This window comes from Pieris napi, chromosome 8 (genome assembly GCF_905475465.1).
Source record: "Pieris napi chromosome 8, ilPieNapi1.2, whole genome shotgun sequence".
Classification (NCBI taxonomy): domain Eukaryota; kingdom Metazoa; phylum Arthropoda; class Insecta; order Lepidoptera; family Pieridae; genus Pieris; species Pieris napi.
Window position 1 is genome coordinate 874,693 of NC_062241.1, and position 15,110 is coordinate 889,802.

At 33.2% G+C, this 15,110-nt stretch overlaps 1 protein-coding gene across 1 annotated transcript in view; it reads left to right on the forward strand.

Moving 5' to 3' along the window:
• LOC125051494 overlaps positions 1 to 15,110 on the forward strand; it is a 40,399-nt gene that overhangs the window by 14,516 nt on the left and 10,773 nt on the right. The window lies entirely within an intron of this gene.

Below are 15,110 nucleotides of genomic sequence, written 5' to 3' on the forward strand. Positions count from 1 at the left end.
TCGAACGGTGAAGGTAAACATCATGAGGCGACCGGCTTGCTTTAGACCCAAACAGTTGACGGCGTGTGTTAGGCACAGGTTGCTGATCACCTACTTTCCTGTTAGATTGACAAATGATCATGATAGATAAATCTGAGGCCCAGACCTAAAAAGGTTGTAGCGCCACTGATTTATTTACAAAAATAATTAAAGTTAACCGCTCACACTCCGACATTAGAAAACTTTTCATCGTAGTTTCCCTTTCATAGTTGAATGTTGAGTTATAACCATTACAAGGCACTTGCCGTTCACTTATAAATTGCAAACTTATGACCAATAAGTACCTAATGTAAGTAATGAATGTGAGTAATGTTAATTGTTTGTAAACATGTATGCATTGAACATGGATGAGTTCATAAATAAACTGTCGTATAATATTTGTGATTTTAAACGTATTAAATTTAATTTTAAGTAGTAGTATAGTATTGCAATTATAAAACCTAGGATAGTAAGTAACCTTTAAACCTACTCACGTCAAATAGTCTCGCGTCACTTGGCCAATAAATCAAAAGAGAAAACAATATTTTACTAATAAGACATCTTTGAATTACCGTAATGGTTGGCAAATTTATTTCTCGTTAATACAGTACAGTTTCATGTATTCTAAATTACATACTAACAGGAAACACTGTAGGAGGATGCTAAATTTTATTTCATTTACAAAATATACATAATATATTATACATTGGTATATAAAGAACAATAAAATACAAGACTTAATGTGACAAGCACTTATTGACCAACATAACAAACATGAAGAAAAAAATACATCGATTTATTAATTAAAAACTAAAGGATAATTGATTTAAAAGTGTGAGGGGAGCAACTATGGACCAGACCTAGCTCGTTTATCAGAATGCTCAATCTGGATCATTGAGTTTTGACCTGACAAAAATCTTTTCTAAGTAAACAGGTATAATTTGTATTATTTAATAATTAATTGTATTATTTTTATTCGGGACATATATCAGGGCCGTGAAAAATAGAATTTCCTAAGTACTGCCTACATTGAATATTAATTTATTACCTCTTTATAACTAGTCTTGTGTCGTCATCATTTAGCATAGAAATAAATTATCAATATGACTTAATCGAATATATTTTATTAAATTTCTTTTGTTTTTCACCTTTTTGTGATTATTTAAGATGACAAGATCGATAAAGTATTCAAGATTAGATTAAGCAACCTTATTATGTACAGATATTTCAAAATATATATTATATACTCTTGTATATATTATTGGCTTTATATACTTTTTGACAGAAACAATTGGAGAGAAACAGAACTTTAGTCGCCCAATCAGATTAATAGATATATGATTATTATAGAGATAAATTAAATAAAAATAAATCAGTAGTGGTTTTTAGGTCTGGACCTCAGATTTCTGTATGTGTTTCATGATCATTTGTCAATCTAATAGGCAAGTAGGTGGTCAGTCTTCTATGCCTAAAACACGCCGACTTTTGGGTCTAAGGCAAGCCGGTTTCATCTCGATGTTTTCCTACGCCGTTCAAGCGAATGTTAAATGCACACATAGAAAGAAATTCCATTGGACAGCCAGGGATCGAACCTACGACCTCGAGGATGATAGTCGCAAGGATTATGAGAGAGTGTTTAGGTACTACATATAAACATAGGTGGACTATGTCATGTCATGTCAGTATGTGTCAGCTAATCATTTTCGTCACTCAGTTACTATTTCAAAAACATTCGTAATTCATACGAGTCTTAGTTGAAGTCGAATTGTGTTTTATAAAAGACATAATATTATTCTTTATCTATATTTAGTTTTACACATTTTACATTACGCAAAACCTATTTTAGTAACGACAATTACAATTAATGACGTGCTTATAAATTTATTCCGTAATTATTGAGACACTAAGTAGTTCATATTTAATATGATAAGTTCTGGAGGCCTATGGGCCGCACACACATTCAAAGTAGGTACTAAACTTTTCTCTTTATACATCATTTAGAAATAGGAAAAACTCAAATGTCTTTCCAGAATCTTTTTGTTCCTAGATTGTGCCATTATTGCGTCCTTTCCTCTCATTGTAAAGTTATATTATTCTCATCTCCCGTAATATTTACTCCCTGGACCACATAAACGACGCCAGTACTTTTCTTTTTAAGCAAATATAAACCGATTTTTGATATCAGGGGCGACACAACGCAAAGGCAATATTGCAATTATTTGATATTGCTTCGACAAAAGTAGTTCATGTAATATAGACCATGGGAATTATAGAGTAATAATTATTGCGTATAGACTACGTATTACTATAATTTTCTACAGATTAAACTTTTTACATATGACAGGTTTATGTCAAAGACAAGATTTTCAAATAGCGGATATTACGTTCAATACACATGATTTTAAAATAGTTTAATAATTAAACCGTCGATTATTTTTGGTAGTTACTGCTCCCGACTCTGGCTACGTGATAGGGTATCTTGTCTATCACCTACTAAGATAAGATTAGACCGGAATTCGATGGAAAATCCAAAAGAAACAAAACTTGAGAACAAGGATGAAATATGAAAATAGTATGGAAACAAAAATATAATTTTGGACTTCCATTAAGTAAAATTCTTGATATCTACATTTTTATGTATACGATAATTTTATTAAGGGTCGTTCAAGAGAAGAGCGTACCAATTCTTAAAAGGCCGGCAACGGACTTGCGAGCCTTCTGGCAATGTGAGTGCCCATGCTCGGTTGCTTCCTATTACATAAAATAATAAGATATAGGATAAAATTGTGCAATGCATACTTGTAATAACAGCTATTATGTGTTAATATAATCAATGTCCTGATATGGACAGCGGATATGGGGCATAGATATAATATAGTTAATATGTTATATTTAATTGTTTTTTTAACTTTGTAGATAATATAATTGCATTCCCTCAGTCTGTTTGCTTGTTTCCCTCGTTTTCGAAGCATTTTTTTATTTTAATACATTCACAAAACATAATCACATTAATTTTTATAACCAGGAGTCCGAAGAAGATGATGTCTATTGATTTTTTTTTATGTAATACGAGTTGGAGGCTTATGTTAAGTGATTCCTCCGCCCATGGACACTCTCATTGCCAGAAGGCTCGTAAGTACGTTGCCGGCATTTTAGGAATTGCTACGCTCTTTTCTTGAAGGACCCTAAGTCTTAAATACTTATTAAAGCGTGAAAACATTTTCTTATTCAAAAACGCATAAAAAACAACTGAAGTGGTGTTTTACGTTGGAACGGATTAATGGCATTTTAATAAATTTCAATGAGGAAAATGGCTTTCAGATCCAACCAATTTGAGAACGAATCAAACACGTATGTCGATGTAGTGTATTTAAGAAATTTTATTATAAGATCTCTACACCAAAAGTAATTTTTCGGTTTTTGCCGTCTTTAACTCCGTATTACCCAACCCAATAACCAAATTTATTTGCACACATCGCGGAATATATTCATGCACCATAAAACAACTCAGCGCAAAAAGCTTATTAAGTTTTATTAAACCTTTTATGCAATTGAAAAACTCTAGACTGGTAATGAACCGTCATAAAGCACTGTCCATTACAGTCAGTTTATGTAATTGCACGTGCACATACCAGCTCGCTGATTGTGTCTCCGCATTTGGAGATGGGGACAAAGAACGCTCCGGATTTATGGGGAATCGGATGGCTGTTGAATGAATAAGCATGGGATTATAACCGTTTCCACGACGAATTCTTAATAATAGAAATATTTGAGATATATAAAGAAACTAGTATGTTTCTTTATTATGGTTGGAAAAAGCAGTTGGTTTGGAGTTGACAGAACTCAAAATCATCGGGATTGAATTCAATATTGCTTAATTGTTATTGTAAAAAGCTTAAAAAGGGAATGATAATTTTAATAATAGACTTTTAATGTCGTGTCTTTGTTTTCAGGATAGTGTTATTTAAGTTTAGATAAAGTAATTAGTAGTGTGTAAGTACTAAAATAACTTTATTTTCAGAGCAACACAATTGTTTATTTGAATTTTCAATTCCAAATTAAATAAGATATAATATCTTATTATATATGTTGCGATTTCGTTTCCCAGTGCTAATGCACTTTCTGCCGCGCACCAATGTGTGATTGCCAGTAATGGTATCTCCGAAACGTCAGACTAAGGGTTATAAAAGGCTGCTCTTCTGGCTGTGTGAGTGTCTTTTACTTTAAAAATCCTTGGCCCCACCATTGTGTGTGTATGTGTTTCATGATCATTCAGTCAACCTAATAGGCATGACACACGCCGTCGACTTTTTGTGTCTAAGGCAAAGGTAACCTCGTGATGTTATCCTTCACCGTTCGAGCGAATGTTAAATGCGCACATAGAAAGAAAGTCCATTGATGCACAGCCGGGGACCGAACCTACGATCTCAGGGATGGGAGTCACACGCTGTCGCCCCTAGGCCACCACTTCACACACCATAATACTTGCAAAAAAGGTATATTTACAAAAATCAATGGATATTGATAGAGAGACATCGAAATTCGGTTTCGTTGACGTCTAAATTATTGGAATCAGCACTTCGTTAGTGCCACTTACAGCCAATTGATGAGTCACATATTGGAAATAGGTTTGACCTGGCTTATTTGTTTGAGTAATACTGTAAAAAATCAAGTCAATTAACCACATCATGTATGCTTGAAACTTCCAATAGCTAATTAGGTATAGAATATTAGAAAGCTGTTTGTTTTTTTGGTTAAACTGTAAAAAGGTTTACTTTTTTTATGGGAATAATTTTGTTCTACACAAATCCATCATTGGCTAAAGTTTTCTTATTAAATGAGCTGTGTTGGCCTAGTGGCTTCAGCGTGGGACTCTCATCTCTGAGTTCGTAGGTTCGATCTACGGCTGTGCACCAATGGACTTTCTTTGTGCGCATTTAACATTCGCTGGAACGGTGAATAAACCGACTGGCCTCAGAAACCAAAGAAATGATGAAGAAGTCGACGGCGTTTGTCAGGTACAGGGATTTTGATGATAAAATATATACAGAAATCTTAGGCCTAAACCTCAATAGTTTGTCGCGCCACTGATTTATTTATTTACTTTTAACTCCATTGACATCATTTGTATTCAATGAATATCATAAGAGATATCACAATTTTGATAACAACAACACAAAGCTGAAGTATCACACGCGCCTTTATAATGTGTTATTTAAAGACCGCTGGTAGTACTTAATATATTGAATAACGAACCTACAAGGTGTACATCCTAGAAAATTCTAATTGCAAAAAAGAAAAACGGTCACCGTGCCATTTACGTGAAACGAAACATCTGCACTGAAACTACTTGCGGCAGCAATTCGCAGCTGCCAACGACAATCTAAATGTCAAACAATTTGTCAAGGCCATCAGGTGATTCACCACAGCTTCAAGTGACCATTACTAAAGAAATTAAGCAATTAATAGAACAAAGAGACCCCTTAACTTCCGCTAATTGATGAATTGATCTTCTGATTTTTACTTGCACATATCGCGTGAATACCCATTATATAACTACTACATAATATACTACTAAAATACATAATCCATGTTCCACTTCAAGCAGATCACAACTGTTAACAAATTAATTCAGTTTTTTGTTTATTGTATTTAACTGAAAATTTTAACACCCAATCGATTTGAACATCGGGCAATGTGCGAAAAACGGATGGTCGATGGGGCAAGAAAGTCAAGGGGCAAGTAGAGGGAAGGCTTTGGAAACAAACCGGTACCTACTGGAAATTTAGGGGAGAGGGCAGCAGTGGAATACTGAAACTATCGAACGAACCGATTTCAAAAAGCTTTCACCAAAGCACTAGAGCTTTTATGAGAATGAGAATCTTGCAAAACCTCAAAAATTTATTTTTATGCCCAAAAATAACTTTGTTAAAAACATGGGGATTAAAAATAGTGACGGAGAGTTTATTGCGAGTTCTTCTCTTGCGTTCTACGCCCTTGATTTGAGAACTGGCACTAAATTAAAAGTTAGAAGCATTTCATATACATTTCTTTTTTTTGACGTTCATAAGTGTACATTGTGTTACCTATATGACAAAATTATTTTTGACTTGACTTTTCAGCAGGGCACAGCTTATATTAAATCAAAAAAATATTCATTGATTGAATATCTACATTTATGTCCTGTATAATTATGTTAATTGTCATCTCACGCTTCTTCTCCTAAAAACTTAACTATCGACACGTGGATGGAGCCGTTTCATTTTTTTAGTCACGCTTCCTTATCAGCCATATGGTTCGAACGCGTGCCCTATGAAGGCGAGGGACCATATCTAACGATGTATGAAATTAAATGCGAAAGTGTGCCTTACTGGGACATTCTAGTAGCATTCGGGTAGATATATGATTATAATAATTATGAATTTAAACACTGTATATTTTTTTATTAAACGGACTAACTCAGATAGATAATTAGTAATATTTTTTTAACTAATGCACAGGTCTTTTCACGTAAACACAATAATAATAATTAAAAATTAATAAATATAAAATTAAAAATGTTTGGTTCCTGGTCATCTCATCTGGGTACCTTTGACGCTGGCAGCATTTCCTCGCTGTATTGCGATACTTATTCGTTGAGCGAGGAAAGCACCAGCTCTGGGGTCACCGGTACTATCTACCAGGTGTCTACTTAAATCTTTAATAAGCGCCTATGCACTTGAACCCCACGGCATCTCTACTCCAAAGGGAACAAAATCGAAGTTGAAGAAAAGATTGGTCCCGGCCTTACACGACTGGGCATTTATTCAAATATTTTACTCAAGAAATACGAAAGATATTTTCGATCTGCACAGTAGCTTTTGATAAATCTTTGCTAATAATACATTTATTTCCTTATTCATAATACCAGAAGTATTCTTCAAATAGAAGCGGTAAACTTGTAATTAAAAAAAGTAATAAATAAATATATGAAATGTCTTTGAACAAGATGCTTGCAGTAAAAGTAGGCAAGTAGGTAGCGAATGCAAATTTTGCGTGTACAATATAAAACATTCGGAAGTATTTATCATATTAACATATCCGTTTGCGTGAGATTAGTTTTCCAATATTGACATTACATGATTAATTATTGACATTTGAATTTTGAACTAGCGAAAATGAAATGTTTTTTTTTTATTTCTACAAAACAGTCAACAAACTTAATAAATTTTTCACTGTACAGCCGTGGTTAGGCTTGTGTGTCCTGAGGTCGGGCATTTACTTCAGCTGTTCACGAATTATTTTTATAATGTATGAACGCTATTTACATGAAGTTATTATGGGCAAAGTGGTATATTAGAGTTTCTTGTACTACATTTAAGAGTTTCTGAATCCCATACATTTTTGACAAACAGAAGTCACGCTTCGCGCTAAGCCTGAATATAACCTTTAAATCTGTGTTAAGTAGCTGTACTTAACACACTGTTCTACTTGAATATAAAAGAAAATTTGCCAAAGAAACAAAAGAAAACTGCGGCCAAAAAGAATAATATTAAAACGCACACTCACACACTTACAAATTCCTAAACCCACCTCAACCAATTAATTAGTAAATTGTCTTGGTTAGTACAAAATGTTCTTCGTATATCGTGTGCAATCCGTTTAGGCTATATTTCTTAATTTTATTATATAGAAATTATTAAATAAATGAAATATTTAATCCCGTAACACTGTGTTAAATCATATAGAAATATTTTCGTTACATCAATTACATATAAGATAAGTTTTTATGTCTGTAACTTAATTGTACCCCAAGTGCAAGGGCATTGCAACAGTATTGAGCCTTTTCGAGTTCCGACAGATGTTTGGGAACCGGTAAGCGTTGCCGGGTGTTTGGGGTTCTCTTTACAGGCTGTTCACTTTAGACCGTAAAAGAAATTAAAAAATATTTTATTTTAGAAAACAAATTAACATATATTTTTAGGAAAATATAAGTTAATTTAAGTACCTACTGAAAATCTATTCGAATAGTATATTAGTTGGATACATATGTATTGTGTACATAAGTATAAAAGTTGTATTAATAAACGATGATTAATTTATGATAATACGAAGTGTTGGTACTCTTGCGCAAATTACAATGTGACCACAGAACAAATATGCATGATGATATCATGTTTTGAATTATTGCTTATTATTAAAACAATTGAACATTAAAATAAATAATAAAATACTTTTAATAAATAACCTTTGAACAGGCATTGCCACATATTAAAGTTTAAAAATTATAACCTTTTATTAAACTCAATTTTTGTACCAATAAATACCATCCATATCACCTCGACGTCCGTCGTTCCACTACTGAGAGTTTCTTAAGACAGTTTTTGCCGCGCTCCACCACTATGTGGAACCAGCTGCCAACTGAAGTATTTCCGAACCAATTCGACCTTAGGGTCCTTCAAGAAAAGAGCGTACCAATTCTCAAAAGGACGGCAATGTGAGCCTTCTGTCAATGTGATCTGTGTATCCACGGGCAGCGGTATCACTTAACATCATGTGAGCCTCCAGTCCGTTTTCCTCGTAACATAATAAAATATAGGCGGATAGATTATCAAGTATATGACGCACCTAGTTGCCTAGTTAAAAGTAAGAGGAAGCCACGTAATGAGATAAAATGCTTAAAAGCTTACACAACCCAGATTTCCTCGCTAATTATTAATCCTGTAATGCGCTTAAACGGATTTTAAAATAAATCACTTCTCTGAAACCTCGTATGTATGAAGTGTGGATTCAATTTCCGCACTTAAACGCCCATTTTGCCCGGATTACGCACATCGTCATGTCCTGGCTAGTTAAGGCGGCCCAGTTGCTTCTAGCTCAGAAGTTTCCTGGGCACTTCGCAGGTGTCAGTGTTCCGAGGAGTTCTTTGTAAAGCCAAAGATACGCATTTCAGGACTACGTGATTCTTCTGCGCTGAAATAGCCTTTTCACAAGGCACTGTCGCGCTAAGAACAAAGAGTATTATTAAGAAGATAGTGGCCCGTAACACTGATACCTCAAACCAAAACAAAACGAAGAGATTAGATCCAAAAAGTCGACGGCGTCTGGCACAGATAGCTGATCGCCGACTTACCTATTAAAAAAACAAATCATTACAAAACAGATACAGAAATCTGCGACACAAAGCTATATGGTTATAGCGCCACTGTGTTTTTTAAAGAAATGTGTTGCTAGTAACAATTATTTAACTTAAACGCCAAATATCCTCTCTCTCTCTTCAAAGTTGTAATTTTTTTCTAGCTCGCTCGCTCTATATAATTTATAAAGGCTCATAAATTATATAACTTAAACTATTGCCAGAAACAGTAATTATTCATTCTGTAATTAACTTTTATCAGTTCTTATTTTAATGACAATTTCCGTGTCATAATTCGTTTGGAATTTATAATTATTCAAAACAAATATTCTAGTTAGTTTGTGCAAGTGTTATAGTCAAGTAGCAAAATTTATTCATATTTTTAATTATTTTAAAAGTTGTGTGCTTGACAATCTGGCACCTGATTTTTAAATTGCAAGAATAATTTACGTTAAAACCATATTGAATTTAAATATTAACAAAAGCATCTTTACAAGCGGGAACACGCTGTATCGTAGCGCCAAGGGGCCAAAGCGGTGACCCTCGCGAATAAGGGAATTTTAACACCTGGCTGTAACCATAGAGATCGAATCACTACACGGATGACACTATCGATTTTATAACCATAACGGTTTTAACATGATTTAAGGCATATTTCTTTATAAATTAAAATAGTATTATAATACTAATTCTATAATATTAGGGTCCTTCAAGAGACCGTACCAATTCCTACAAGGTCGGCAACGCACTTGCGAGCCTTCTGGCTGTTGAGTGTCCATGGATAGAATTACTTAACATCTACCTTCTACCCGTTTGTACTACCTGTTGTGTTCTTTAAAAAAAATATTGTCCAACATTAGTTTACTTCTGTTCGTATAACATATAGGTATGAGGTAATACCCATTTAAGGTCCAATTAATTTATGCTTAATCGGTCGTTTGTGACGTGTTATTAAAACAATGCGGAATTTATGTTGTAGTCTATGGTATATGGTACAATTACATATATCTTTAACTTTTTCTATTGTTTAAAGTATATATGATATGTATATCATCTATTCTTCATACATAGAATGATAATTTTTTAAATATAAAAATCAATACAAAATTATTTTTACAATTACATAGTTATATTTAATGGGTCGGTCTGTGGTCCGGCATGAGCACTTCAGTTTCAGTAGTAGGTACATATTACACTTTCATAGTATACTATTCTGTGTGGTCTATGATCTATGGGTCTCTTCGAAATTCGAACATATAATATGGCGATCACAATGGCACGCGCGAAACAACCAAGCGTGGCGTATGGCGATGAGCAGATGACACGCGACCGTTATGCCAGCTGCACATTGAGTGCATTCACTATGACTTAGGACATCCGCAAACATGATACTTTTTTTATAGATGCTTGAAAAATGTTAGACAAACTTCCACCTAATACATTTTGATCTAAGTATCCAACCCCAATTTTTATTATTACTTCAAAATGCATTTATCTAACTCCATTGTATTGGCTAAAATTTAAAAAAGAGTGGCGGAGAGTTTATTGCCAGTTCTTCTCTTCCGTTCTACGCCATTGATATGACATCTGGCAGTAAATGTAAAATTAGAAGCATTTAATGTATATATTAAATGACTTTTAACTTTCATTTATGGATGACATGATATTAACAAAAATAAAGGCAAATTTAAAAATACCTAGTCTTCGAGTTATTTAAGCACTGATATTTTTATTGAAATGGTGTCAAACATTTAGGTACACGTGCCTAAGTCTAATCATAAAATTTACGAAATTTTGCCTTATAATGTATTGACTTAACGTCCTATAACCTCTAGATGGGGCAGAGAGCGTCCACAGTGTCTCCATCGCGTTCGGTCTTGAGCCTCGTATTATCCTCGCTCCAAGTCTTTCCGGCTCTCTTTACCTCATCTGCTGTACGATGCCAGGTTTTCCGGAGACGGCCACGCTTCCGCTTTCCTTGCGGTTAAAATCAAGCGTCTGCTTGGGGATGTAATTAGAATCTCTTCGGAGTGTATGGCCTATCCATTTCCACTTTCGTCGCTTGATCTACTGGCTCGTGGTTTCTCGGCATCGCTACCAAAGTTGCCAAAGGGCCAGTAGATACCCAGAATACGGCAAAGCAAAAAGTTAAATAAATTGAAAAATTTTAATCACATCACTATATACGTAATCCCCCATATAACGTAGTATTCCTATAACGCGGTGCCCCTATAACACGGAACACCTCTTCGTATAACGCGATTTCCGTCCCCCATATAATGGCACTATTTCCCCCCTATAACGCGGAGATTTCTCAAGTTATATATCTGTATTGTGAAATTTATATTGATTTGTCAATTCAATATAAATTTTGCGTACCTATCTTGCACCTGTTTCAATTGTGTTGTTTTTATAACAAAAAAAATTATGTATATTAAACTAAATAACTTTATTAAATTCGTGTTACTAGTTTTTGAATTGTTCATAGAAATGGTCTTAAGAGCACAGGAATTTTTACTTAAAAGGATTCCCAAATATTACACATTGTTATGCTTAACAAACACATTATGTTTAAATAACAATAAATAAGAGTTTCTTATTTAAGTATCTTTTGGAATTAAATAAAATGTGTGTAAAGTATAAATAAGGCACTAGAACATACAAACACCTTCTAGTCCTAATAAATCAGATCATACCAATTTAAATTTGTGCGTGTCGATTCTTTCATATTCATATTATGAAGAATATATCACAAATCAATCTGTGCAATGAATGTGTTCTAAGAATAATGTTTTCCTATAAAGCCATGTCGTAACCATTGGAGCGATGTAAATGTGTCATCGCCTGTATAATTTAGTCATGCTTTCTCTGTTGCACGATCGGTGTATGGTGTTATTAATGCCGAATTAAATATCTGTATGACCTTATTTTACGATCATGCCTAAACCCCACGATATCGTGTGCATTTGTTTAAAATCTACTTGTCCGGAATTCACCCCAACCTTAGCTTAGACGGTTGAAACACAAGCCCAGAGTAGTTGGATTCGATTTCCTGCGAAACATTTTTTCAGTTACTGATCAGTTACGCACACGTTAAATTCAAAAATCATTTATTCATAAAGGTTACAAAATGTACACTTATGAGCGTCAAAAAATATATATACAGTCGAACCTGAATAAGCGAGAGTTCAAGGGAGAACAATCTCATTCTCGCTTATTAAGGTTTCTCACTAACCCGAGTTTCTCGCTAATGCAGGTACATGGGTAGCGTTTCTCTCTTATAGAGTACCGAAGAGAAGAACTGGCAATAAACTCTCCGCCACTCTTTTTAATCGCGAAGTTTTTTGTTTTACACAATGTTTGTAAGGAGCAACCATTACACCATGTTCCACAAAACATCTTAAGTAATTAATAATAATATAATAAATTAAAAACAAAGATTTGTCCTCTATCAGCAGGAGGCATGGTGAAATAGGCGCACGCACTTTCTTTCCCGTGGGAAAAACATGCAACTACATAGTCGAAATAACAAAAATTATAAATAAATGATTAATTTCAAATCAAAAGAATTTTTATCATATGAACGAGATTAAACAGTTAAATAGTTTGTCACTTTAACTAGTGAACATAAACATTTCGAGCTCGTTTAACTTAACTGTAAGAAAACGGTTCTACTAAATATACATAATTCAATCTTAAAAAAATACAATTCTTTTAAAGGTATTTTGCGATGCGATATCTCATTAATTTCAGAGCCGTTTTAAATATCATACAAAATTATTAGCGTCAAAACATAAAGTCTTTACGGCTCCATATACTTTTTTCTGTTTACATGAAGGCGATTACCAAAATTCAATATTCAATGTCAAACAGCTGAATAAGCAAATTGCACTATTGTTGTCACTGAAGCGTATCAAATACTGAGGAAGTCGACAAGGGCCTCGGAAGGTCAAAGACTCCTGATAAAATTCCCAACTTATCTTATAGTTTAAGGTTGTACATGTTTCCTACTTCATTTATTAACGGTCTTGTTGATCTTTCTATGTACATATGTATGTTCATATTTTTTTTAACACTGTCTATTGTTTTTATAATTTTTACTTTAACTATATACATATTTTATCATTCATTGTTGTTTCTTTATTGTTTTGTCTTGTTTTCTTTTTTGTCTCATGTAAGTGTTAATAGTTAGACAATAATTTTAGTCACATAAATGTTACTGTGTAAAAAAATTACATTAAAAGCATAATAATAGAATTACTAGCATACATGTTATATCGATAAAATGGTATGTATGGTAAAATAAATATAGAGCAGGTTCGATTCCCTGGACCAATGGACTTTCTTTCTTTGTGTGTATTTAACATTCGCTCAAATGGTAAAAGAAAACATAATGAAACCAGCTTGCTTTAGACCCGAAAAGTCGTCGGCGTGTGTCAGGCACAGGAGGCTGATCAGCTACTTGCCTATTAGAGTGACAAATGATCATGAAACAGATACTTAAAAATTTGATTGCCAGACCTAAAAAGGTTGTCAAAACCACGGATTTATATGTAATATCTGTTAACAATTAAGCCACGGAGGCAATGAATATAATAATAAAACACATTCCCGCTTTTCCAAGAGTTAGTTTTACTACCTAATTTCCATAGATAATAATCATTTTGACAATGTACCGTTTGTTAACTTAAATGTTTAGTGGATTTCATAATTTCCGGTCAAACATGCATAACTGGTTTTGCATATAATTTATAACAAAGTCATCTTCACGGTAAGATTCAGAAACCACATAGTTCACGCTATGTATGTATGACTCGTGTTTGTCAAAAACGTATTGGATTTACCCTTAGAATCCTCGCTTTAGATTTCCACATTTCCTTTGAAAATTCTCGTAGGCCTATACAAAATTAGAAATACACCTAAGTTGTACGTTATCCCGCATACAACAGCGCCCTCATAATGCGAATTAATCGTAATAAAAAATTTCTCACCTAAAACAAAGGAATACTAAAAATTAAACGAAAAGCGTTTTAAATATGAGGGCACTTGAGATTTATAAGTGACGGTTATAACCTTTATAATTTGATTTAACACTGGTGTGATATACAGATGACCGACAATTTTACCTTTTAATTTTTTAATTAGTTCTATATTTTGATATTAGTTTTGACAATGTAATGCTTAGTAAAATATATGTACTCGCATAGTATAATAATAATAATTAAGCCTCTAATACTTTAAACATTTAACTTTTACAATATAATAAAATAAAAATATTTATATATTATTAAATACACATATATAATTATAATAAATATTTATATTTTTTATACATATTGTATAACCCAACAATTTTGTCTTAAGTCTTAATTTTGGTGAAGATATGTTGTAAATTAAAAAACTACATATGAATTTGGGTTACTTGATGTAATTTATATCCCTTATATGTTCGTATATTTCAAAATTGTATTATCCAATCCATATACCTCTTGACCAAGTATCTAACCCAATTATCAGTTAATAATGAGCGCTAATAGAACCTAATTTAACTAATTACACAAGTATTTAGTTAACCGACTAAACAGAGTCCATTACACTGTCATAACTCCTGATTGCGTAAAAGAAATATAGCATAAAATGCGTGGAGAATAAAGATAATTATTAATGTATATTTACGTAAGTATATATTGTTATAAATATGTATGTATAAACGTCAAATCGTTTATAAGAATGTAGTTTTCGTAAAAGATTTGATGATTTAATAATCCAATCGTTATTTATGTGTGTATTGAAATACTGTCACGGATTTTTTTTATTTTACAGAATAATATAATAAAATCATGATATGTTACATTAAAACATCTGTTGTTTATATTAAAGTAACCATAGCAGTCTTGTTTAGGAGCGCGACAAATGCATATCTAATAACTGACAGGATTTATTACCCGCGGTGGCAAATACCTCGACGTTCTCTCAC